The sequence below is a fragment of the Zonotrichia albicollis genome, chromosome 17 (assembly GCF_047830755.1).
Source record: "Zonotrichia albicollis isolate bZonAlb1 chromosome 17, bZonAlb1.hap1, whole genome shotgun sequence".
NCBI lineage: Eukaryota > Metazoa > Chordata > Aves > Passeriformes > Passerellidae > Zonotrichia > Zonotrichia albicollis.
In genome coordinates, this window is record NC_133835.1 from 920108 (window position 1) to 947423 (window position 27316).

Genomic DNA, 27316 nt, shown 5'->3' on the forward strand with positions numbered 1-27316 from the left:
AACTCTGAAATTAATCTGATCCTTATCTTCCTAGTGCACTATTGCTCTAAATGCTGTCTCAAGGGAAGGGGGTTCTCTAGGGCAAGGTGCTGTTAGCCATAATGTGCAATATGTGCTGCCCCTTCCTTAAAACAAGCAGGATAGCAACAAAAAAGGACTGCTAATTTAGATGCTGAGATTTACGTGAAACTTCCTTGAGACAGAAGAGACAACATTCCTTAACACCAGCTGGGCTCCAATAGCTGTGAAAACCTCTGCAGGGAAGTTTGCAGAAGAGGAAGAACTTGCTTGGCAGAGAGTCTGCAGCACAGCCAGCCTGGGAAGCTCCTCAGCACATTCTCACCCAGAAGTAAGAATTATGAAGGGTCCTTCCAGAGGGCCCAAATGCTGAGGTGAGCCAGGAAGTCACTGACAACTGCTCTAATGAGAGCAAAATCACACAGAAAGATTAAACCTGCACAGCCTCAGACAGTGGATTTTTTTTCCTAAAAATTTAGAGTCTAGATCTATTCACCTAGCTTGTAAAGTTTTTTCAAGACTTTTTGAAGGAAAAGGCATAGGGTGTCACCATCACTCCTTGCAAGCAGCTTTCTTAGCTTGCTGAACCAGCTCTTCCCAATCCACTCATGGTGAGCTCTCCAGAAAATGGCTGACACACCTCAGGACTTCATTTTAATCTGGTCAGAGCGTATTCCATTGGCAGATGCACATGCTTTTCTCTTCCCAAGATCTTAGCAAGCTCAGTGTGACTGCCCTAGATTAAATCTGGGTAGTTTGTCATTACAGCATAAAATCTACTAGCTGTATATGACTATTTGCCACAACTTCACCTGAGCACCCTGCTATGTCAACAGAGCATGTGTTTTGGTTTGAAACATGGCAAATGGGCACATTTGAGCAAAAAAGGCCTAAAAAACTCTCAAAAGAGGATGCATTGTAGTAGAGAGACCTTTGGAGAGCACATCTCCAAGTGCAGAAGCAAAGGAAAGGATGGGAGCTGGGCTATCCTCCCTTCCAACCGTGCCAAGACTCCCTGTAAAAGCTCTGCAGACTTGTCTGCCCAGGAGCCAATTTACTCCCTCCATTCCTCCTGTTATTTACGGAGACAAACATGTTCATTTCATAAGCTGAACGCAAGTTTAAAATACCACAACAAAGCAGCATAAATATTCATAACACTGAAAAGATTTTTGTAGAAGTCAGGCCACAGGCAAAGCAAAAGGTTTGCCTGAAACAATCCATGTATAAATGATACTTTTTTTTCTGTAAATGGCCCAGTACCACCTGCTTTGCAAGTATTCCTCTTGCCTCTGTTTATATCTTACTATAAATACACTCAAATCCCCCAACTGAAACTACCTATCCCTTTCCAAAGGGTTCTTAAAGGCTGAAGTAGATTCTATGTTCCTTGAAAACCAGTAAGACAAGAATCTAGGAAAGATGTGGTGAATTACTAAGCACAGAGACTAGAATCAGGGTAGAAGACAGAAGGCTACAAAAAAACAAGGCAGGCGAACCCCAGAAAGAAACCATCTACCTATAAATAAGATCTTAAATACATGTTTGCATGTTTACTCTGAGACAAGGCTGCTCTCAATTTACATCATTTCAATATACAAAGAAAGAAATTGGAGTTAAGTTCAGTAGTCAAGACCATGAGTACTACAGGCCTGGCCCCACTGAGTGTGAGGTGCAGCATCTGTAGGTTCTGAGGCTCTGCTTTCTGCTCATTGAAGCTCTGGCACAACTGCTTCCTGCAGGGTTTGGAGCTGCAAGAGCTGCATCTTGAATTCAAATCTGTTTTCTTACGGAGGTACAATCTCTCCACACTATTTAGGAACTCAGTGCAACCAAACCTTGCATTCAGAGGCTAAAAATTCGTGGGTTTTCACCTCAATTTGACTATAGCTTATAATGTGTCACCTCCATAGGCACTTACACTCTCACTTTGTATATTAACCACACCAAGGCAAAATTACACCCATCAGTTGTCAAGCTATACTACAAAGCATGGCATTAAATGTACCTAAGCATAGGCTCCCTCATTTGGCAGACAAGCTGAAGAAGCTCCTCTCTTGGGACTCACAGCCATGACAGTCCAGGTAAGGCTCCAGAGCACCACTCCCTGACAAGCCAGCTACACCTTATAAGATGGAAAGCAGAAGTGTTGCTCCCAGGTATGCAAACGAAGATGAAAATAAACCCACAATTTACAACCCATGCCAGAACCGAAGTACACTATCCATGATCTGCAGGCTTACTGCTCAGGCATTTATTTCTTGAGCTATTTTGCTGTGTAGCTCATCACTGCAACTTCTCCCTTTCTTTATAAGGGGATTCCCACTTCCTGTGCCTCCTGTGTTGTTCTCCCACGGAGGGGAAAACCAGCTGCCTGGCAGGGCTCCTCAGCCTGGCCAGGCAAACCACAGTCTTGGCATACAGATCTCAGCTAATTTTCATTTATGGGCCTTGAGACCCTTGGGCAATCCTGTTCTGTTGTTCCTCTGCCCTGTGCAAGCCTCTGAAACCCTGTGCAAGCCTTCCCAAAACCTGCACAGGCGACTCTGTTTTCTATTCTAAAATGCTGGCTGACACAGTAAAGTTCCAGAGAAACAGGCAAAGGGCCCAAATTCACTTTCAAAGTATTTTCCAAGGTTGCTCACTTTGCATTCCAGCTCATGTATTTTTGGAACCAGGCCACATGGTGCTCCACCTCTAAGATAAACTGCATGCCTAGAGAAAGAAACTGTGTTCTGCTTCACCAGTGCAGTCCCAGGTTCCGCTGTTGCCAAAATGATTTTTGCTTTTATATTTCCTTCATATATATTCATAGCTCTGTATATTATTGTTACATAGTTACATAATTCCTAGCTAACTCCAGTACTCTTCCCTACCCTGACAAGCAGAAAGAAAAAACACCCTGAGGCTCCAAGCCCTGGGGGCCCATGGTTAGACTCTCTGGGAGCCAAGGTTGAAACCAGCTCATCGAGATACATTTTCATAAACAAAGTTTAATCCTTATCTAAGAAGGGGGAGAAATCACAAAAGGAGGAATTACATCATCACTTCTGCTTCTAATTGGGGATTCTTGTCAATTATACTAATTTGCTAAAATTACAAAGCTGTATTCACCCTATGTGGGGGTTGGCATTTTTCCATATGTGCCCCTGGAGGCCCCCAATAAAGACCAGCCTGTATATTACCTCCTATGTCTCAAAAGTGTTTTGTTTTATTCCTAGCTCTTTAAGGCATCACTGCACTTGAGCAAAGCAACAGCAGCTTCCTATGCCATGATTTTACATCCCTGGAATCTGAGCTACACCTAGGACAGAAATGTCAGCTGGTGCATATAAGTTTCTAAGATGTTTAAACACGACCTACATTTATGAATGGTTTTGAAAGAAAAAGGTCTGTGCCTAGTTTTCCATTAATTCTGGATGAATCCAATTTTAATTAAAAGCAATGTCATACTGCTATGGGTGTAACTGAGCTCAGCAAGAAGGACACTGTTCCTGCCGAATGCCTGAATTAACAGGCATTGACTATAGGGCTGATTAAGCAAGAATGCAATAAAATCTTTAAGTGTTTTACATTATCTGGATCAGTGCCCCTGAAAACAGAACTATGCTGAGCTCCCCTATACAGGACAGTCCAAGAAGTTTTAGAGAGGTGACACCCAGGATATAAACTGGAATGAGAAATTTCTGTGATGAAAATTGTGTAAATTGTCTTTGAAAAAGTCTCTTCTGATCATGGTATCGCTTGTAAATGGTTTTGCAAATGAAATAAGCTGTGACTGTTACCACCATTATTATGTTAGGGTTGCAGTGCTGGAGACAGGCACCCAACTGAGTGCACCAAGGGTCACAAGACAACAGCCAATATTTGTTGATGGACGTGCCCTTTTACAGGGGGCTCCAAATTCCTGCAGTTGAACACCTGATTGGTCAAGATCTCACAGGTCTGCATTCAGGACTGAATGGGATTGCCTGGGGTCCTCAGCTCGAGCTCCAATCCAACCTATCACTGCCTTACCCAGGAACTTGTCTACCTCTGTAACAAACTAGGCTAGCCAAATTGGGATCTGTTATGGCCAAATTTATCTGTTCAGCTTCAAACCAGCTGTAGCTGTGACAAGTCACGTTACTCACATGATGTTCTATGTCCTTTGCTGCCCAGTGGCATCCCACTAAAGCAACACCAGAGTTAGCCAGTGTCAGAGCCCACAGAGCTCAGCCTAAACCAGAGACCTTCTTGCCAGTTTTATGGTGCAGGACATGTTCAAACGGATCTGTTCCAAGATGCTTTCTGTCTTCTGGGTTAACTACTCCCATCAGCCCTGTAGTCCAGGACGTGGCACCCAGGCACCGCTGAGGGCTCCTGAGGGTTTTGGCTACGTTTGCCCAAATCAAAACAATCAGCAGTGTCACTATGAGGCATCCACAGCACCTTCTGCCCCTGCCATCTCCTCCCTGTCCTGTGTCCCCACCCTTCAGCACTCACTATGTGCAGCTGAACTCAATTGCTCCCCAGCACACACCCACCCATGGCAAGGGGGGAAAATGCTGTCTTCAGCAGCAACATGCTTTTAAGCAGCTTAGGATGAAATCTGACTGCTTTCCACCACATCCTTCATTTCCTCTGCAGTTTTATTTTCAAGCTTGTTTCTGCTTCATTTCAGCCATGCTTCCTACTAATCGACTGTGTTTCCACACTTTAAGTGAAAAAAAATTAATCAAATGTGAATAAAAATTAATCAAATGTGAGCAAAGTAAAGCATTCCAGAGCAAGGTGGATTGGAAATCTGTTTAAATGAGATTTGAATAGCAATTTTTATCATTAAATACCACATTTCAATTTACTGAAATTTAATGCTGATTTTGCATTTTATTTACCTTACTGAAAAAGTTGCATTTTCACTAGCCACTAAACATTGAATTGCAGTGACTCAAGGCCAGGTTAGATGGGGCTTGGAACAACTTGGTCTAGTGGAAGGTGGACTTAAAGGGGCCCTTTCAACACAAACCATTCCATAATATAACCATTCCACCAAACTGAGCCTTCTTGCTGTCTGTGAGGAACCAGTATTTAAGTTATTGTATAGCTAAACAAAGAATTACTTAGACCTCAGTTTTCATATTTTCTAATGCAATTTAGATTGATATTTTTTAGTTCACTCAGTATTTGTGTGGAGTGCTACTGGGACAGAAGAAAAATATTGAAATCAAATGCACAAGAAAATTTGTAGAGTAACTTTCATTTAAACTTTGTGTTCGCTCAAACATATAAATTGTACAACCTAAACCAAACATAGTAATGTATTCACTGGTGAAGGTGATCCCTTGGCATGAACAGGGTAATACATATATATACATACACACACAAATATATGTGCAGTCTGGATAAACTAAACTTAAAAATCATCACAGACACATGCAAAGTTCAGGAAGAACAAATAATTCTGCTCCTCAGCAGCTAAGAAGACACAAATGCTTCTTCACAGCCTTTCACTGTGCTGTGCAATATACATCTAAATCACTTCCAGTGTCTTTGCAGCTTTTCTTCTTCACTCAAACTTGAAAAAAAATTTTGGGCCATCAGAAAGTAGTATGCTTGCAGGCAAAAGCTGATCAAACACTTGAACAGCTCCAATTTCAAGTTATCCACTATGGTGGACATGGGAGAGTCCATAAGTTTTATCACACCAAATATGTATTGTTCAATATGAAATATTGATGGTTAATCAGAATATCGAAAAACACAGAAGACAAACATAAGTCTTGGGATGCAGTTTCACTATCTTAATCTGCTCTAGCTGCAGGCTGCTTGCAAAAGGGGCATTCACAGGACCAACACAAACTTTAAGACCATGTTGTATGAAAAATAAATTACTAAAATAAGATTTTTATTACATGCCTTTTATCCCTTCTTCTTCATTAATAAAATAATCATCTGATGCACGTAGTACTGCTCCTTGAGCTTCTCAGAACAAGCTCTTTCCTAAAAAGGCAAAGGCCTATCCTGTGCCATTGAAGGACACCCTCTTCTCAAGTATCAGTGCCACTCCTTCAGATTCATTACGACTGCACACAGCTGTCCCTTCTGAATCTCCAGTCTGTGAATTTGCTTCCAAACAGAAAACATCCTTGTTTATGTCAGGCTGAACTGCATGTCCCTCCCGAGGCAGCTGGCCAGGAGAGGCGACTCCACTTAGCACAGATAAAACAGTAATGGATACAGGACAGACCAATTCAGGAGGTAATTTCATTACTCATTTGGAACAACGGTGAGTTTCTGCCAAAAGGGATGCTCCTGTCCTCCCCACACCAGAGAGAACTTCCTCCCTCTCCTTCCCTTGCACCAGGCTGATGATTATGCTGTAACATGGCAAATCAGATCTCTTTATTCTCTCTCTCATGTGTTTTTTCCAGGGCTACCTTTCACCTGGATCAGTGAACTGACTGATGAAAAGATTCCTTGTGTGCCATCTTTTTTTTCTAAATCTATCAAGTATTTCAATTTGAGGTTGGATTGTAAGAAAGCATGTGTCTAGGCAGCATTAGCTCTTCACCTGCATCAGAGAGCAGACAATGTACATGCTCAGGACACTGCTGGATGATATGCAGGGGCCTGCACTTCACTTCAGGGTATGATAAATCTAATCCATCTAGATAGACTGTATACAGAACACAGGACAGAACTCTTAATTTTCCTAAATTGAGTCACCCCTTGTTGTAGGGTATTAGTTCAGGACATATAGAGGAATTAGTTTCCCCTCACAGCCTCTGAAAGAAAACTCAGACCCTTAAGCTCTCTCCTTTGCTCCATCCCCTTGCAGCCACAACCCAAACCCTGCCTTGGGGTCTGGCATGCTTGACTGCAACATGAGCAAGTGTAATGCAGACTTTTTGCCAGGCTAGCTTTCTGCTGGCTTAGTGAGCTGAAACAGCTTATCAGACAGTCACATAAACATTAGAACCAACTCATGTAACGAGGACCAGACATGCAGTGAGTGACCTCTGGAACTGCCTTCAAATCCTGCAGTCTGAGCTGAGGATCACATACAAAAGGGTAGGGAAATATATTCACAAACTCATTAGAGTCTTTATGGTGCTCTGTGGATACAAGTAACTAGGGCTATAAATGAATACCTGAGTACATATCAGCATGGACATTTATGTTATAAGTTTCTGAAATGGATAGAAGCCTTTTGATAAACCAGGTAATAATGTCTTATTTCACAGAGGGTAGAAACACCCCTTGAAGAGCTCAGTGCCAGCCTGGATGGGGCTTTGAGCAGCCTGGTCTAGTGGAGGGTGCCCCTGCCCATGGCAAGGGGTTGAAATGAGTTATCTGAGGTCCCTTCCAACCTAAAGCAGTTTGTGATTCTGTGATGCAGCAATGGAACACATTTTCTTTCAGCCACTGTAAGCATCCACCCTTACAAATTACAAAGGCAGTTTGCAAACACAGGCATAAATACAACAGAGGCCTAGGACAGAAAACACCAGCTACTTAGGCTACTTAAACACCACTCATAAGAATGACTTGTGATTGCAGTCAGTTATAAAACTGCAAGTGATGTTTTTCATAAAATAAGGAATGCTTTTCTGCAAGCAGCTGGAAGCCAAAGGCAGGTGGTACTCTGCACCAAACACGCCTTCCCAAATTCTCTCAGATAGGCCTAAGGAGGAAACTGACCTACTCACCAGGCTGCATGTTCACTCAAACCCAATTTGCTCTCTAGATTTCCAGTGCATGTTCTTGGTTCTGGCTGCTTGTGAGTTAAGCTGTTCCTGCAAAAGCTCTGGTCATTACTGCCCGAGATCTGCAAAGGTACAGCAGGCACATCCTCCTCTACTTCTAAGATCCAAGCCCTTGCCTACCTAAAATGCTAACAGAACTTCTGTTTCCCTTTTCCTCCATCCTTCTTTCCCTCCCTTTCCTCATTCACCCCCACACCAATTCCTGTTAAAATCTGAGTGATCAAAATGAGAAACCAAAGCTATCTACTGTGTGAACTGAACTGGGTAAACAACTTGTACCAAAAAAAGAGCAGTTTTTAGAAAGGTAAGCTGAATCTGTACAGCTTTTGCTGCAATATCTACCAGGTAAAAGCAGTAACTTCTTTTTTCCTTACCCAAACTTCTCCACACCAAATTCCATGGGTTAGATCAAGTCAGAGTTTACTTCTACAGTGCAAGTTAAGGTAGTTCCTACTAAGTGAAATTCAGTTAAGTACATTTGGAATATAGAAAATATTCACATGCTTAAGACAGTTTCACATCACAGATCTTACAATGGAAATCCATTATCCCAAGGGCAATTGCCAACTAGGATGTGCAGTTATTGTAAACAGACCCCCAGAAGATTTTACTTCTTTCAAAACTAACTGAAGATCTCAATACAATTTATTTAGCTCTAATACTCTAGTCCTGAATAAAGGTGGACCATCACATGGGTTTAATGCTTAACCCCTCCAAGTTTAGAAAGACTTGATTGCAGCAGATCAATTCCTGATTTCATCCCCTAGGAATCAGCATGAGATGAGGATGCACCACACCAAAGCAACAATGAAGGAAAAAGCTGACTACACCCAAGTCTAAAACTAGTTCCTCAGTTAAGAATTAAGAGGAAGTTCCTCAGAAGCCTGATCACAGCCTCTTTTACAGGTATGGACAGCACAGCAGGAACATGGGCAAGGTTTCTGTTTATGGGACCTGGATGCAATTGCAGAACCATAGAAGCTGGAAGAGATTTCTGGAGGAGTGATTCCTCTCCAAGCAAGAGTCATTTCAAAGCTGGATCCAGTAGTTCAGGGCCTTACAGATTTAAAAATCTCTAAGGATGTAGATCCTAGCATTACATACCATTCTAATTGCAAAAGTAGTTTCCTTTTATCCAATGGGAATTTCCTTTGCTGCAAGTGGTATAATCAATGAGATTTTTAACCTGAAAATATCACAGGCCAGAATAAAAAGAAAAATTAAAATGAACACATCAGAAGAATTTTAAAATTCCCTTTCTAAAACTGTTTCATAATGAATAAGGAGTCAACTCAGATACTTCACATTAAAGGCATAGGTGGAGCAGAAATTAATTTCCTGGTAAGTTTTCAGGGCAGATGTTAATATATCAAAATAACAGGCTTAACACTAAATTGATTGCCAACTCTGAAAAATGTTCAATACTTTCCAGAAAAAGAACATGTGAAGAACTGTGCAAGATCTGAGTATTGCATCATCAGTCTGATTCAGTTCAAGAGCAAATGTCTAGGATACAGCAAAAGAAGAGCACCTGACAATAATTCACCTTTGCTTGTACATCCATCTGTACTTCAGGCAGTGTCTGTCTCTCCTGAGTCCTGCAGAAGCTTCTTCCCCAGTGCACTGAAACACTGCTGTTCCTTGTGAACACAGAAGTTATTTATTCTCACACTTTGTGCTGCAGAAAAACAGTAAGGCAGCCTCACCCATGAAATATTGAGACTTCTTCTTTGAGACACAAAAATTATCAAGAGCTTGACCTATTATTACAGAATCACTCTTTCACCCCACTAATAAAAACTCCCAAAATATGCAATATAAAGTAGCACATTCTGAAGATTTTATCAAAAATTAACTCTGACAGACCATCTGAACAGCACTGAGCAGTCACAACTCCCATTGCCCACACATGCTGTCCAGAGATGGAACTTTCCAAATGCCCTTGGCAAACAGCAAGGATAAGAACACCTCAACCCTAAAAAAGCCTGACAAAAATCTCTACAGACAGGCTGGCTTGCCAACACTCAACTGGAGAGAAATTACCAAATACTTTTACTTGGTGTAGTATTTCCTTTCCATAACACTACTTGCACATTTCTCCCATATTAACCTTTAAGCAGAATTTAAGCTGATGCAGGCATTTTAGATGTAAAATGAAAGCCCTAGTTACTTCTGTATTGATTTTATTCATTCCAACATTACTCTTTTTTCCTCCCTTTCCAAGCTTCATTGCCATATCCTTTTGGAAAATGGCAGCTGTATAATTACATATCCCATGTCCAGCATTGCAGTGTTATAGTTGGGGTATCTAAAAAAATCCGCAGAAAGTATTTGAAATGTTCTGAAGAAGGGTAATCGTACCATAAGATGTAAGAAAGACAGTATTAGTCAGGTGAGTTGTGGTACAATCAGGTGCCAAACCCAGTTGTAAAGAATATCATATTCGTTTAGGCCACCATGAGGGAACCAAAGCATGGGTACTCTTTTGAGCCTTGTCCACAGCAATTCCAGCTAATGAGCTTTAGCTGACTATGGAGAGGTCTGAAAGCACCCACAGAGCCCAGGACATTCAGTTGTCTGTGAAACCTCAGTAATTCAATTACTCTGGATCACAATAACATTTTAAAAGTAAAATGACAGTAACTCACCTTACCACTGACCATTTCCTCAGCACCTCAAGAGTCAGGTTCAGTCCTGGGCACAGCCATGCCCTGCTCAGGAGCCAGGAGACACAAGGCTCCTGACACCATATGCCAGCACAAGTGACCATGAGGGGCTAGCTCAGCAATACCAGCAGGCTGCACCACCCCACTCCCTACTCTTTCAAACTCCAAATATCTCAAGGATTTGCAGAATATAGCTTTTATTTAATGAACTGGAAATAATGACATGCTTCTGTGACTAGATGCCCTTCTGCAGGTCAGGAGCAGATACTAAACACAACTCAAAAGCACAGTTCACTTCAGTAGTTCATGAGTTTAAGTTAGTGAAGTCTGTCTTTACAATTCAGTAAAGAAGTGCTTGGCAAGCTGCCACATCAGCCTAAAACTGCAAGAAATTAATTCTGCCAATAAATATGCAAACATAACAAAGCATAGGTGACAAACAGCAAATAAATAGTACCTGCACACTGAAGCCATATCCAGTTTCCATGAATCCAAAACCACCTGCTTTTCTAACTCCTGTGGAGCAATATGAAAACAATGCTATTGCAACTGGTTGGTATTTTAATGTTGTATTATTTTTGTAGTAGAGGCAGCTGGAACTATGACCACAGTGTAAGAAAGTGCCACCATCCCAGCTAATGATCAGACAAAGAGGGTATATTAGGTCTTGCTGTCACAGATGTTTTAATACTCCAACCACAACCTGAAAACACCACACACAAGGTGAGGCTGAATGTCCTGAGCTGCAGGAACTGTATTTGACTTTACTAGGTATTTCTACTATAATATTTTGTTGAGAAGTTGTACTGATTTTCCCAATGAAAACTGATCAGAGGGGCCACTTTATCCTGCCAGGCTGCATATACCTACGCCACCATTTGAAAGGATTTCTCTTGTGCACAGAGCTCTAAAGCTAATCTTACAAAGCCCCATGAACAACGTTCTGATGAAGTGTTAACTGCAGAATAAATCAGCTTAAATCCGGGAAATTGTTCCAACAGATTAAAGTCTTGATGCCAAAGAGAAAGGAGGAAGTCCTGCTCCCACTTTAGAAATATCTCACTTTGTTTTGAGCCTGCAACCCACTATTTCCATTTGGTGGTCTAAAATTTTTTATCAAAAGAGACAGTGAATAATGGGTTCACATACATGCCATGCTGCTAAGACTGTACTTCCATCATATCCTCTTCAAAGACATCTTTTTGAAAGTGAAGAGCTTTGATCTATTTATTATTCTTTACAAGGAATTCATTGCACACCTTTGATCATTCACATCAGCCTTTTCAGAATCTCTGCTGTTTCACTGGCTCTTTGAGGGCCATGGGCCTAGAACTCATGCTGCACTCAACACAGCTGCATTGTGAGCTTACACACCACTGTTTCCTAGTTTGATCACTTATTTTTCCACAAGCATCTAACCTTCAATTTGCTGTCCTAAACAATGAGATAAGATTTTGATAGAGCTGCCTATTATAAACCCCAGTTCTGCCTCTGACTGGAAAACCAATTCAGAGCTCATCACTGTACACATACAGTGGGGGCTGTTGTCCAGCCACATTACATCACTGCTGAATTTAAAATGCTGCTTTATCACTTAGTGCCACAGGATTTTTTTCATGTTTCCTCAGAGCTAACTATGATAATGTATGTTTATTGATACAAATAAATGTCACTTGTCTTCAGTTTCTTTTTCTAACTTTGACTTCTCTGTGCTTTTGGCTTCCACATCATTCTCTGGCAATGGTTAATATTGTGAAAACACTGTATAAAATAGATCTCCCAGCTGTCTGATTTATAGCTATATTTTTATTGGATGTCCCAACAGTCTTCATGGTCTCAGAAATGCCAATTATTCTTCACTCACCTCCTGCACCAGTCACCCTTTCATAAAGCTTTACAACCTCCCTTTGTCCTCCCAGTGGCTTCCTTCTGAGGAGCAAAGTCCTAAACCATTTAACGTCTCCTTCTCTCTTCTAATTCCACGCCTTTGATCTCTCATCACCTCTCTCTTTTCTAGTTCTCTTATACTCAAGAGTTTGCTGATTATGCTGATAATGGGCTCCAGTGTTGATTATTCATATGATTTTACTGCTTTATAGGACTTCCTCAGGGAGATCTATCAGAGTTTCTCTTTGGAAGTGTACCTTAATGCTGCCACAAACCTTCATAAATGTTTATGCAACCTTTGACATAATGTTCTGCTTCCCCCATCACTCCCAGAGTTGGGAATTTCATTAAAAATATTTTACTACATAATTTTAAATCCAATGCTCATATACTTCTCTCTTGACCTCAAGTTGACTACAACTTTTTTTTTTTTTTAATTAGCCCTTTCATGTACATTTGCTCCATTCGTGTATGAGCTACGTTAGGAGCTGCAAAGAGAAAAAGTATCCATCCACTGCAGAGAAATCCTATCCTCTCCTCTCCTTGTCTAAGAGTTTGATGAAACAAAGGGTGCAGAGGGAATCATCACAGGCTCAGGCATTCATTTATTTTCAAAACAATGGCTTGATCTGGTTTAGTTGAGTAAGTTCATCATGATCTCTTTCTGGGCTGTACTCTTGGTCTTCTTGGACCCTTCAGGCAATGCTTCTTATGTCAATATTACTCAATACAGTGAAGTCAGAGACCGGTTCCTTCCATCTGTCTGAACCTCCTGTTTGGCACAGGAACACAAATTTTTGTTTCGCAATTCCTTTACCAAACCACGCATTGGGATTAAGTAGTCTTGTTTCTCTTGGGATCTTTTGAGTCAGTGTGAAATAACTTTGCATTGAATGAAGGGACCAACAATTAATTTCCACTGAAGCTCAATACAGTGGCACGTGATACACTCCTGTTAAACTTTTACCTCAGTTAGAGATTAAATGTTTTGATTTTCCTCCAAATGAAGATGTAATCAGGGAAGAAACCAAGAAAGAGGTAAAAGCTCCAAGGCTGCTTCTCCTGCAATGCCTCTGCAGACAGCTTGGAGGAAAATAGAAACTTCACCGTCACCGGTTGAAAGCTGTTTTCTACCTTCTGCTATGCAATCAGCAGTAACAAAAGTCATGGCTCTTCATCAAGCCACTGCAGGAGAGAAACAGCACAGCACCACACAGACTGGGGTGACTCTGTTAATGCAGGTGCTCAGAGGAAGAAGCAGTAGCTGTCATTGTTAAGATGTGATTGTTAAAAATTAGCAGTATACAGGCATGCCAGTGAAATAAGGATGGAACTTTCTCATAGTTGCTCAGAAACCACTGCAGGCCTTGTTCGCTTGGCCAGACAAGAGAAAGAAATCCCCCTCCTACTGCAAGTGCCCCCAGGATTCAGAGGCATCAGAAGATGCTGGAGGAAGGCACCTCTGCTCCCCACACCCTGGCTTTCCCTGCACCTCTGATCCACCAGGCTATTGAACCCTGCTGCAGGGAAGCAGAGACCAAGGGCATGGAACAAGTCCCTTGATGGATGGAAAGGTAAGTGCCAGTCTTGAAAGCTGAGGTCCCAGACCCTGGAATCACTGCTGCTCAGAAACTTGGTGTTTCCTTAAAAACACAAAAGAAAATGTGAGTCTAGTGATTAAGGATAGGCTAAAAATACTTCAGACTTCACAAAATGAAATGTTTAAAGATCAGGATTTAAACTCTGTGAGCTTTTCCTTACTGAATGTTTTGACAATACAAAGACTGTATTTGCTTAAGTAATTTTTGGGCCAACAAGGTGATTGATGATGGCTTCTGCATAAGCAGTTCATTTAGGATAAAAATAGCATAAGTGCCATGTTTATAATCAATCCATAGCCCAGAACAGTTGAAGACTAGAGATCTGAGAAAACATTAATATATCACACCAGTGAATAAAACTATTGGAAAGCAAGATATCTGTGTTACAACACTTTTCAGTTCAGAGAATCAGTGATCAGATAACAAATTAAGCTTTCTGGTGCAATGTGCAAAGCCATTCCAATTTTTTTCCCCAAGAACTACTATCTACCAATGAGAGAAAGCAGAGAGATTCATGTTCTGGAAACCTCCCCAAATGGCTGAGTGCTATGTGCCTAAACAGTTACTTTATGAAAATGAAGTACTGACAGTATTTCTCCTGCATTTATACACAGTTTAAAATTCATATTTCTATTCTACTGTAATTCTAATTTCTTCATAGCTTACTATGCCATACAAGGGACTTTATCTATTTCTTATTTCTTCCTTTTTTTAAAGGGAGCACAGGCTTCTCTGGCTGTTTTATTACTTTTATTGTTAAGAAACTCTTGTCTTTATTAAAGAAAAATAAAACAATTGAAGTCAAGAGGGGAAAAAGCAGTTATCTTTTATAAGGCCCAAGGAAAAACATGCATTACTCTTCTACTACTGACAAAAAAAAGACAATAAAATAAAAAGTGAATGTCTCCTCCATCTGTCTGAGAAATCCTATGCAGCACAATTTCCAAAGCTGGCATTTGAAGGCTGTCTTGGGCTTGTTTCACAACCTCAAAACATGTTTTTAAACAAGGAAAAAAGAAGAAGAAAGTTTTTTCCCCAGATCAAACCAGCTCTTGAGGACATTTCCTGAAGCTCAGCATCAAGAGACGCAAGCACTGAGCTCACTGTCCCTTCCCAAAAGCTGCTCCTGCGCTGCCTCCCAGCGCTGCTGGAATTGCCACAGAAATTCTGCTTCCTTCAGGATATCACAGTTAAAAAAAAAAAAAAAAAAAAAAAATAAAGGCAAAATGGCAGACTCCTTAAACAATGTTCAGTAAGGAAATATAATTATCTAACACCTAAAACCACTGCCAGAAATGGAATGCATTCATGAGGAACAGGCACCAGACCCCCCCCTCCTGAGAAACCAACTGGTAAACTCTGCAAATAGTTTTAAAGACATTTTTATACTGGTGTGAGTGTAGCATACATATAATTATAGCAGCCTGGAATTCCCCTTGAGAAGACTTCATTTAGGCCATTACTACCAAATGTCACATCAAAAGCCATTGCTCACAGTGTAAGCTCCACAATATCCAAAGGGCTTGATGGGTTCATTATTCTTTTGAAGCTTCTGAAGTCCACATGACCAGGCTGCCCTGGTGCTGACACTGCTGTTTCCCAGATTTCAAGAACTGCTCAAATACCTGGATACAGGCCTGTCAGACCTAAAATTCAGAAACTATTGCCAACATTCCTATGCATTTACAAAGAATTAATGAAGACATAGTCTACATCAATAGGAAACCAAACAAACAAAACCAGGAAAAAACATTTGGTTAAGAAAGGCACAAGAAGTCTCTGTTACTACTTTGGTATGACTATCTCAGGCCAGAGGGGAACCAGAAAGGTGGCATGTCCTTAAGACTGGACAAGATCTCTAAGATTATTCAGTCCAATAACTAAAACACTAAATCATAAAAAATCTTCAATTTTCCACCCAAAGTATATCAATATATCAGAAAGTAAGATTTGGGCAGAGGGGTGGTGGCAAGCAAGTATGACAGCGTTTTTTATCCCTGCATCTCCACCTGCTTCCCAGAATGCCACCACAGAATTTCAGAAGCACCAGGACAGCCCCCAAGGAAATCAGATCAGCAAAGGTTTTCAACTTCCTTGCAGGTCCGGGGTGAGAACTGGAACAGTGGATGAGTGACAGGGAGTGCTGCAGTACAGTCAACTATTTTTAAAGCAAGTAACACCTCTGAGTAACCATCACAGACCTGAGATGGCTCCTTCCCTTGGAGCACAGCCACAAAAAAATCAGTCAGCAATTACTATGACCAAAGAGTCTGGTCACAGATCCTCTGACCACATGCAATACATCCAGACAAGCACATATTCAAACACCAGGACAACAAAAAACAATCTGGCCTGAAGATTTTTCAAAAGCTTCTCCAACTGCAAGCATCACACTTTGCAATTCCACATAAATAACTCTTTTGCATGTTGGAAACAGGAGAAATGCTCATATTTTTAAGATTTGAACTGCTGCTGAAGAGATCAGAAAAAAAGCATTTGGAGAGCAACAGAGCTCATCCACATATGGAGGTGCTTCCTGAAGCTTGGCTGGCAGTGGGAAATACTTTGAGTTGTTTGGGGCATTTTAGTAGAAACTTAGAAAAACTTTGTGATCCCTTGAAATCACAGGCAACTTGTGTCTGGCTCCTGCCTCATGTGGTTTCAACCCCACAACTGAGTCCAGGGGCAGGATAGCCACAAGCTCCAAGTCTATTTAAAGCAGTTACAAATACAGAAATTAAGTGTCCAAAAGGAATTGAATATCTGGGCAATGGTTCTGCTCACTGTGGCAAAAAAAAAAAAAATTTAAACCTTTATTCTCTTATATCAAGACCCCCACCACATAGGGCAGCATTCCCAGGCTGGGGTTCACCTGGATCTCTGCAGCACACAGCCCACATTGCTGCTCCTCCCTGTGGTGGAGGCCTTGCTTTTTCTTCAGTGGGGCAGTGGGAAACAACAGAATGACACCTAAGCAAAGGTGACCTGAACTACTCCATTAGCTCTTTTTCTACAAAGCTACAGCCCCCTCTGTGCTTTTGTATTCACTCTGCTGGAAAAGTCCAGCCCTTTTGCAACTTAGACATTTGTGCTGAAATCTTGGCAATGACAGGTTAGTAACTGAAAAATGTCAGTTGAGAGCCCTAGATCATGCCAGCTCCTCAGTTACAATAATTCAGTTCTACAGCACGAATCAGCGTGGTGCCCGACACCACCAAGTCACGTCACAGCCAGGGACACAAGCCAGGCTACAGCCCAGCACCACGGGTGACACAGGCAAGCCAAGGACTCACCAAGGACACATCCTGATGGACAATTTTCTAAGCAACAACGACTTCCTTATGTTTCTTACAACACCACAGCAGCAGCTACAGTGGTTGCATGATATAGGCATTGCACAGTTTAAAATGCTGAATAATGTCCTCACTTTGAACCAGCAGCCTGGTGGTCCCGCAGTTCTGCTCTCAACTCCAAAGCAGTCCTGGAGCCCCACAGGCACTTGACCATGCTCAGCTGTGTGGGGATGGAGCAGAGAGGCCACTCACCGACCAGCGACCTCACAGACTGTTTAATAAACATGAATTGGCAGGAACACCTGGTGAGCTCTCCATCCACCTACTGCTAGAAGTAATAAAAAAAAATCTCACTGATTTTTTTTACCCCAATAGTGAATGCTTCCAATTAACTACTTAAAACATGTCAGGAAACAAGAATTTTATTCTGTGGCTCAGCTAATCCACATGAAGATTTTCACTAAACTCTGTGCCTTTCTTTAGGTCAGCCAATGGATCAAGCCCAAAGGCATTGTAAAATGAGAAAAAAAAAATCTTAACTGCCTTTCCTGAGGGCCATATGATATGTATTTGATAACCTTTTCAATCAAACTAAAGGAGAAAAGAAGTTTAATTTGTAACAAGGGCCATTTCTTTCTGGAAAACCATATCAGAATGAACTGCATAAGCAAAATAGCAAATGTAGAGCTCTTATACAATGATTAAAACCACTTCTTTGTCAGCTGAGCAGCTGGTCCTTGCCCAGCACTCCCAGCACTGTTGTATTAGTTCTCCACCAAGGCAGAGACAAACCATGCAGCATGTAAGCTGGCAGAACAGAAAAGCAGACTTAAACCACTCCCCAAGTCACATCTGCCATCTGGAAACAAGCTCTCCTTTTCCAATCTGAGTCATAAAACTACACACTTACACAAATCAAGTTTTTCTTTCTACCTATGCAAAGGCAGAAATAACATTCACATTGTGAAAGGTTATTTCACGATGTGAAGGTTATTTCATTCCCCCACCCCCAGATTCTATTGGCTAAGTAGTAGCCAAAACTACCACAGCGAAAAGAAACTGTTAAAAACACAAGCACCTAACTTCAGTTTCCACACAAAAACAGACCAAAAAAACCCTCAGCAGAAAACTACTACATGTGACAACAGTACTGGAGAATCCAGGCAAATTTTCAAGAACAGATCTGAAAAATCAATTTAGAGAACTGAAATTTCAATAAAGATCTATGTCCTTTGTATTTATAAAACTTAAATGTACACAGACACCAAATAATTCTACAACACACTATAAGGGTATCAGCAGCAAAATTTGTGAATTTCCAGTTATATTTTTTAAGTATTTATTATGCTTATAAATAAATTACAATAAAGTCCATATATAGGATAAAAAGCATTACTAGATCCTCATTAATTTCCATAATGCACTAAACCCCTTCCTTAATCACCGTCTTTGTTTAAGGAATTCCAGAGGTTAACCCAGGGTCAGACTGTTTATCTGCCTCAGCACAGAGAAACCATCAAAGACACAGTCACAAAATCAACTCAATTAGGATCTAGGTGTAATTCATACACCAAGCTGTGTCAGTCTAACTACAGCATCAATTGGGATCATCTGAACTAGGAAGTGCATGCACAGACACCGGACTGCAGCCCAGCCCATAAGGTCGCAGTTTCAGTCAGCAGCAGCAAGCACAGATCTGCACTTACCCGACTGAACTGATTCTAATTAAACCCCCACATGTGTATATACTGCCAGTACAACACCACTAAATCAGCATCAATTTGTAATTTGTTGGGCTCATTTTCAGCCCAAGCTGATTGCAGACTGGGCTCACGGAGGGCACAGGGCAGGCAGAGCCTCCCCCGAGAGCCAACATCGACAGCTCCAGCAAAGCCGAGCGGGAGAGCCCGGCCTGCACCAACACCAACACGCAGCTGAAAGCACAGAGGGGCACAAGTGCCAATCCTCCCAGGGAGAGAGACTGCAAGGAGCCTTTTGCAGCACTCTACCATAAACTGTATTCATGAAGTGCAGAAAAACGGGCAAGGAGCAGTGAAAGTCTCCCGAGGATACAAGCTATGCTGAGAACAAAGAGAAAGGCTGGCTGAAGATCTGCAGAAAAACCCTCTGAGAGTTATAATGGAGAAATAAAACAACAGATTAAGTTCAGCACAAATAAAGTTCCAGTCTGAAGATATATTGTCCTTATTTCACATATAGAGTGGTGTGCTCCAAACTGACCATTAACATTCAGAAAATCTTGCTGGAGTCACAACAGATTGATTAAAGCATCAGTTCAAAGACACTGAACACATGAAAAAATAATGTTAGAAAATTATAAGTAATGAAACTACCATATAAAAATATAGAATGGCTACATCTTAAATCCTGGATGCAGTGCCTGCTCCTTCCTTTCAAGGGAACATAATGGAAAGGAAAATATTTTTTAAAAGGAAACAAGGTTTGAAAATACAAATGAGAAATAATCAATGAGGCTAGGGTTCTTCTGCCTGGAAACAGAGATTGCTGCAGTGACATACAACAGACACCTGTAAAATCATCAACTGAATGGAGAAGGTAAATTGAGATCAGTTATTCACTGTGTCCAAACAATACAACAGCTAAGAGATAGGAAATTAAGCCAGCAACTGTCAAATTCAAAATAAATAAAGAGGTAGTCAGCACCTACAAGGTGATGCTGTGCTCTGGAAAATCTCCCCTGGGATGTGGCAGTGCCTTACATTTAAATGGATGGGAGACAAGGGCTAGTTCACAGAAGAAAAGTACATTTATCACGAACAAAATAAAAGCAAACAACATCTACCTCTTGATATCCTACAAATGACAAGAGACAGGAGGGCCATCAGGCAAAGGTTTATATTACACATCCTGATCTTATGATCTGCTCTTTTCTAACAGTGACCAAAAATAAGTGTTCTTACATGACAAAAATCAATTATGTCTCTGGTACTCCTCAGACCTTTGTTGAGCTCACTCAGCTTACTTACCTGGCAAAAGCTGATCTTCTGGGGAGATGAGGACACACAGGGGCTGGATTAGCACTCTGATTATTCAGCAAACTGAACTGGGTCAGGAAAACCTCCAGTAAATGCAGAAGGTGGTACAAGAGATAGCAAGAATATGTGACCACACCTTTGGCATGGAAGCCAGTCTTTTGATCAGTTTAAGATGTAACACACAGCTTCATCACCAAAGCAGAGATGAAAAGGAAGTAACTGGTTGCCTACTTTCTCTTTTCAAACACACAGGTAAAAGCCACAATTCCAGCTCTTGTGGACAGAAAAAATAGTGCAGCTACACATCTTTAGTCCATCTGCTAACTACAAAGAGAGTCTGGTTTATATATGACCAAACAGTAAATGTTACTTTAAAATTAAACATTACATTTATAACCTCTCCTAGTTTTACATTACGTAAATAAGGAAAACCCCTTTGGGGAACTAGGCCCATTGTAAATACAGAAATGCATCCAAGTCTGGAAAGGACAAGAGCCAAATGAAAACAGAGCTATTCCTTCCATGCTTCCCACAGCACTCACTGGATTACCATAATAAATGGTGCTATACCAGTCACAGAATACAATGGGATATGACCAGATAGAAAATGGTGAGTGATCAATAAGGTCATTAAAAATCCATAAATTCCATTTATAATCCAGAATTTACAAGAGCAGACCTGAAAACCAAGTGAGGTTATTGAAGCCTCTCATCAGCTCTGCTTTGCACAGCAGTAGGCACAGTTACCCAACCCTTTCACAGCAGGACCAAATCACAACTGCTCTGCTTAACAATGGGCCGGACTGGCCAGGACACTGAGAATGCCCAGAGAGAAGCAACACAGGATTTTGTTATTCCTCCCAAACCACATAAAGATGAAACCACTGAGGAGTAGTGAGACACCTAACAGGACCACTGTCTTCAACATTACACAAGGAAGCTATCAAACCACTCCTCAGGCTCCTGGAACCATCCCAGGTTAAAACAGGCCATCATATTCCCAGACTGAAACAGCCTGAGCCAGCCCTGCACAGTGCCCAACACGGGCAGCACTGACATATGTACTTTTATCCAAGACACAGCTGACACAATGAGCACAAGATAAGCTCTGCTCAGGGAGGGTTATGGTGTCAGCACTGCCTATGGAAACAGAACTGAGGGTTTGGCTTCACCATTTTCCAGGAACAAACTAAGATACTGTTTGTGAGAATGAAAATGAAGTAATTAAAAATTAAAACCCCTAGTCTCTTCTTAAACATAAAAACAATCCCCCCCAATATTTAAAGCTGAATTGCTTTCTTTTTTATTTTCATCTTTAAATTATACTACAATTATATTTTTGTGCTTCTTACTGAAATACCTATATGTTACTACTTTGCTGTAATGCTTCCCTTGAGCATACCATAGAAGAATGTTTAAAAAAGTCTCAGAAGTATCTCTAAAAAGATTTTCTAGCATATCTTTAAGGAATCATACTACATGTTGTATGCAATAAAACTTCTGAAATCTAAAGGTACCACTACACTTACAGTTTCCAATGGAAAGCACTGAGGACTGTGTATGACCAATGTGAAATAAGAGCTGCAAATGGGTACACTGGAGGGTTTCTGAAGATGAGATTAGAAAAATCCAAATCAAACACCTTTATTAATTTCAATTAATTTTTAACCTCAGATGGAAAATGAGTAGCCAGGAATATACTTACAGGCTCCAATAATGCTGCTTCGAGCAGTTGTATAATTTTAATTCTATAATACTGTTTAATTTTCATTGTGTAATATTTCCAGCTTCTACCTTTGCAAATATCTTCATACAAGGCAAATATAAGGCACATGAAGCTGCTGCCCTAAGACACAGTACTTTGTGTGTCACACCAGGCTCAAAATTCCAAATAACTGAAACCGGAACAGTCATTGCCCATCTTGAGGCCCCTCAACAATTCCCAGTCCAGTGGCCAATAATCCAGATGAATCCTACTGATATCACTTTGCTTCTTCAGTACTCTGCCCCAGTTCACCAAGCGAGACATCTGGTAAGGTCTGCTCGCCTAGCCCAAGGAAATTATTGTGCTAGAAAACTTCCATGTTAATTTTAAATTGAGCTCCCTCACTTTACATCACCTTTCTGCTTTTTCCCACAGACTGATGCTCTGCTGCTGCTGCACCTGGTTTGCCAGGCTCCATCATTTGGAAGACAAATGTTTCTACAGACAAGGCAAAGCAGAAGCTAAACAATGAGCCTCCAAGTCCTCTGACCATGGGAAACTCACAAGCATGCCTGACACACAAAGCAGAACCAGATTCTTCATAGAATGGCCTGGGTTGGGAGGGGCCTTAAAGCTCACCCAATACCAATCCACCTGACACGGGCAGGGACATCTTCCACCAGACCAGTCTGCTCCGAGCCCTGTCCAACCCAGCCTTACATACTTGTATTCCATTCCTCTCCACTTGTAACCCCCATCCTCTCATCACCTCAGTATTCAAACACAAAAACTCCTCGGGATTTCCCAGACGCAACCCCCTGATCCTCACCAGACAGCTCCGGTTCTCTGGAGCAAACACGCGTGTGACCAAGTCACAACCTCACGGCAATTCCTGCTGGGACTGTACTTTATCCCGACACCATCGCACAGCGGCTCCAACACCCCCAGAGCCGGCGGGCAGCGGGACAGGGCTCACAGCCTCGCTTGTTCTGCAACACCCCATCTTCTGTAGCGCCCTTTACAATGATTGTCTTTAAGGTAGCAGAAGCCTCTGATTTCGAGACAACGTATTTAATTACTCCTTGTGACTTACACTAAATACAAAATATTCATTAAACAGAAAAAAAGAGACACGATGCATCAAGCCAACGAAAACCTTCAAAAGCTATTCCCTTCCCATTCATATCCCTACAAGGCTGGGGCGAATTAAAGATAAACACCCAGTCTGCGTTGTCCGAACTAAATAATACAAACGAGAATTCTGAGATCTGAATACCATAAAGAAAAGCTGTAAATTGAAAGAAATCAGAACGCCCGACGCACTCCCGTCCGTTATTTACATGAAAAAGCCATCTCCGCAATAACCTCAGGCACTTCCGAGGCGTTTCCCCCACTCCCAGCGCAGCCCGGCGTGACGAGGATCATTTCCCACTCCTGCGGGGGGAGCGGGTCCCTGGGCCGGCGCCTCACAGCGGCGCCGGGCTGCGCTGAGCCCCCCTCCCTCAGCGGCGCGTCTCGGCGGGGGACGGCGGCGGCACCAACCCCCCTCGCGGCGAAATCACCCCCGCCGGCGCCGGGGCGCGGCGGGACACACAGCGCCCGCGGGCGCGGTTGCTATTGACTCCGGCCCGCCCGCCGCTGCCGCGTGGCACCTGCTGCCCAGGGGCAGCCGCGCGTCTCGGAGCCGCAGCGGTTCCGCGGGGTCCCGCGGGTGCGGGGGGGATCCCGGCGGGGCCGGCCTGGGACTCACCTGGACCGCGGTACCTCCGCACTCCGCCCGCCGCGGCACGGAGCTCTCTGCGCCTGCGCGGAAGCCGCCCCTGCGCGGGGTCGGGACTACAAACAACATGGCGCCGCCCCCCACCGCCCTCGGGCGGCGCCTCTCGCAGCTTCCCCCTCCCGCCGGCAGATGGCGCCGCCTCGCTGTGCACGCTGCCGGGCCCGTCCCAGCCCCGCCCCGGCCGTGAGGGCACCGCGGGCGGAGCCGTGCCGTTTGGGCTCGGGGCTACGCCGGTGCTGCCGTGGCTCGGTAGGGTGATCTCCTGTTAGCACGGCTGTCCCTCCGTCCCCGCTCGAGGGCCGCAGCCGTACCCGTCCCATAGCAAGCTCGCTGCCTGTCTGGCAGCGCTCCGCGGAGGCCGCGTGCTATCCTCCATCTCCTCCTGCCTTTCCCCCTTTCTAGGGACGTCTCCAAATGGAAGCACTCCCTTCCCGGAGTAGTGTGGCATTTCAAGGGCCTCTCACCTTACCCTCGGTGGGACCTTACCCTAAACATTTAGGATCGAGGTATTTCCCAAACCTAGCCTGTGCCCTGGTTTCTGGTGCCATCCTGTGGTCTTTGCCCTTGAACAAGTCTTGGAGCAAACGGCAGTTCAGGCAGACCACACCAGCTGTATTGACTGTGCCTCCCTACGAGGATCGGGATTTTCTTTGAGATGCCTCTTCAGAAGTGTGCACTCAGCGATCACTGGGTTCAAGCCAGCCTGGCTGAGATGGCCCCGTGGTGGAGCTGAGCGTACCCAGGGAGGCCCGAATGGCCAGGCCAGCCTCACCTGGGAGCCCCAGCCCAGCCTTGGAAAGCGTCATTGCCGCTCAGCCCAGTGCCCTCCTCCCTGCCTCCCTTACAGGAAGGTGTCTGTCTCCAGCTGTGCCTTCTCAGCTTGGCTCTGAATGGACCTTGGCTTTTAAGTAGCTTGTCCCTTGGGCACACCCCTACAATGTGTATTACACCCCACCAACCTTATTCTAATTGGACAATTTTTTAATTACATATATTTAACTTTTGTTTCATATAGATACTTTTTCATATAAAAGCCATTAAATAGTACCATGACAAGTAATGTCTGCCCCTTCTTGCACAATACCAAGCATAATTCCAGCTCTTTGTAATACCTTTGAACTTGCTTGGGCTACCAAGAGCTAGAGAGGAAGGAAGAGGAGATAAGCGTGGACTTGTGCAGGCACTATAAGCAGAAATATCAATACTGCTGTTTACATTTTTAGGGATTATGTAAACTAGATGAGCTAGTTTGAACAGAGGTAGAAAGAGGGGAATTTCCTGCCACACCACTGTAAATCATTGTCCTGGCTCTCTCACCCAGGAAGCTGCTTTTAGGCTATCTAGTGTGGATGGTCCCTACAGTCCTTAATGTTGTCCACATGGATTAAGTGCTGGAGTTTATCCAGAGAAGAGCAACACAGCTGGAAAGGGTTTGCAGCACAAGATCATGAGGAGTGGCTGAGGGAGCTGGAGGGAGTCAGCCTGGAGAAAAAGAGGCTCAGGTGAAACTCTGCAACTCCCTGACAGGAGGGTGGAGCCAGGCTCTTTTGTCTGGCAACAAGTGACAGGATAAGAGGAAATGGCCTCAAGTTTCTACCAAGGGAGGACTAGATTGTATATCAGGGAAAATTTCTTCACTAAAATGATAGTCAGGCATTGGAACAGGCTGCCCAGGGCAGTGTTGGAGTAACCACTCCTGGAAGTGTTCAAAAAATGTGTGGATGGGGCAGCTGGGTGTTAAGGAAACTGCCCAGTCTGACCCATTCCCAAGACTCTCTGGCAGTCACTCCTCCACTGTGGAGAGCCTGGTTCAAGTACGCCTTAAAGAAATATAGAAGCCTGCTGTAAAAGCAGCCTTTCCCAGGCTTGATCCTGTAAATAATTAGGTTCTCAGCTACCTTCTATATAAACAACAAGTTTCTCAGGCCGTTCTGTCCTTGGCTGCTACTGGGAGCAGACAGTCAGTCTGAGAACAGAAACTGCACAGACAAGAGAGAGAGAGAGGGCCTAGGAGCTTTAGCCCAGTGCACTCCAGCCCTGGGCCCCTCATAGCTAAGGCCCTGTTTGTAGCAGCAAGGAAAGGTAAAAGGTGTGACTATCTTACTACTAATTTGCAGTAGTGTGTAAGAGGAGTTTTCACATATCTGAGCAGGAAAGGAAAAAACCCAAAGCTTATGAGAATGAGTATGAAATACATATAAACTAAGATAACAGATTTAAGTAGCTTAAAATTAGAGCAGAGCTACCAAGAGTTAATTTGGTCTAGCGGCGTGCGTGTGGGAAGGGGGACCGAGCCCCCCCGCGCTGAGCTCGGCACGGCTTCTTCTGTGCTGGGGTGCTGGTGGTGGCTGCCTGGCGCTGGCTGCGGGGCACGGCTGCTCCCCCCGCGGTGGGCTCTTTGTTTACTTGCCGGCAGGTTGACTCTGCTGCAGCTACTGCTGGCCGGGTCACTCCCGCCGCGCTGCTCGGCTCCCTGCGATGTCGGAGCGGGCGAAAAAAAGCTTCTGGTCTCACGGCGCGGCAGCGGCTCCGCTCGGCTCCCGCTGGGGCCAGGCTCGGCATGCCCGCGGCGCTGCTGGTGCTGGCGCTGGTACTGCTGGTGCTGCTGGGCGTGGCGCGGCTCCCGCCGCTCTTGTTTCCCGCGGCGGCTCCCGCCGCTCTCCCGAAGCTCAGCTCGGTTCCCGCCGCGCGGCATGGCCTCCCCCCGCCGCTGCCTTTGTTATCGCCGCTACAGCGCAGCACTACAGGCGGTCGCTCGGCGTGGCTGCTCAACGTCTTGACAGGTTTACTTCTCTCCCATGATAAATCACCGAATTCACGCCATCCCGTTAAGTCGTAAACCGTATGGAGGATAAGGAAAACCCTTTTAGCATAGCTATCAGTCCAAAGTCCCGTTAAAGCCTTTTGCAAATTCATCCCCTTAATCTATCTCTTTTGTAAAAAAGCAAATAAAAGATCATATGCGGCTTGCCTTTCCATTACCCCTAAATAGCATGCTTTTGCAGCTCTTTCTAGGCTTTGTGCCGCACGTATCAGTCGGGCTCGTCTTTTACGATCACCCGAGGCACACGACGCGTATCAGCTTCTTTTTTATCCCTTTATTGCGTCTTCCTGCCGCCCTGCTGCATAGGACCTGACCCGTTTTCCAACTCCACGTGGTGCCGCAATATCACGTCGGGGTCACCATTATGTCGAAGTGAGGGAGCGACCACCATTGTTGATTTTTCGCATCTGACTCCGGTTTATTCATCAATCCATCACTTTTTATAACCGTGTTAATTAAGTTCATCCATATTGCAAAATCTGAGCTCCTGACAGGCTGTAGAGAAAACTTCAGCTCCTCCTTTTGTTTACAATACCTGAAGTTAGTTTACTGAGACCAAGATCAGTGTTCCCACCATGATATGAAGAGTTCTCAAAACTTTCATCTCTGTTCTCAGACTGACTGTCTGCTCCCAGTAGCAGCCAAGGACAGAACGGCCTGAGAAACTTGTTGTTTATATAGAAGGTAGCTGAGAACCTAATTATTTACAGGATCAAGCCTGGGAAAGGCTGCTTTTACAGCAGGCTTCTATATTTCTTTAAGGCATACTTGAACCAG

At 43.4% G+C, this 27316-nt stretch overlaps 1 protein-coding gene across 4 annotated transcripts in view; it reads right to left on the reverse strand.

Moving 5' to 3' along the window:
• Positions 1-23843, reverse strand: part of NDRG3 (NDRG family member 3) — a 58286-nt gene extending 34443 nt beyond the window's left edge. For 3 of the 4 annotated variants that reach the window (XM_074553495.1, XM_074553494.1, XM_074553492.1), the window contains exon 1: positions 23686-23843. The gene's annotated coding sequence lies outside the window, so the exon portion shown is untranslated. Of the gene's footprint in view, positions 1-2026; positions 2144-23685 lie in introns of those variants that run through there. The other variant, XM_074553493.1, reaches the window with a different exon arrangement.
• Positions 23844-27316: the final 3473 nt, after the last annotated feature.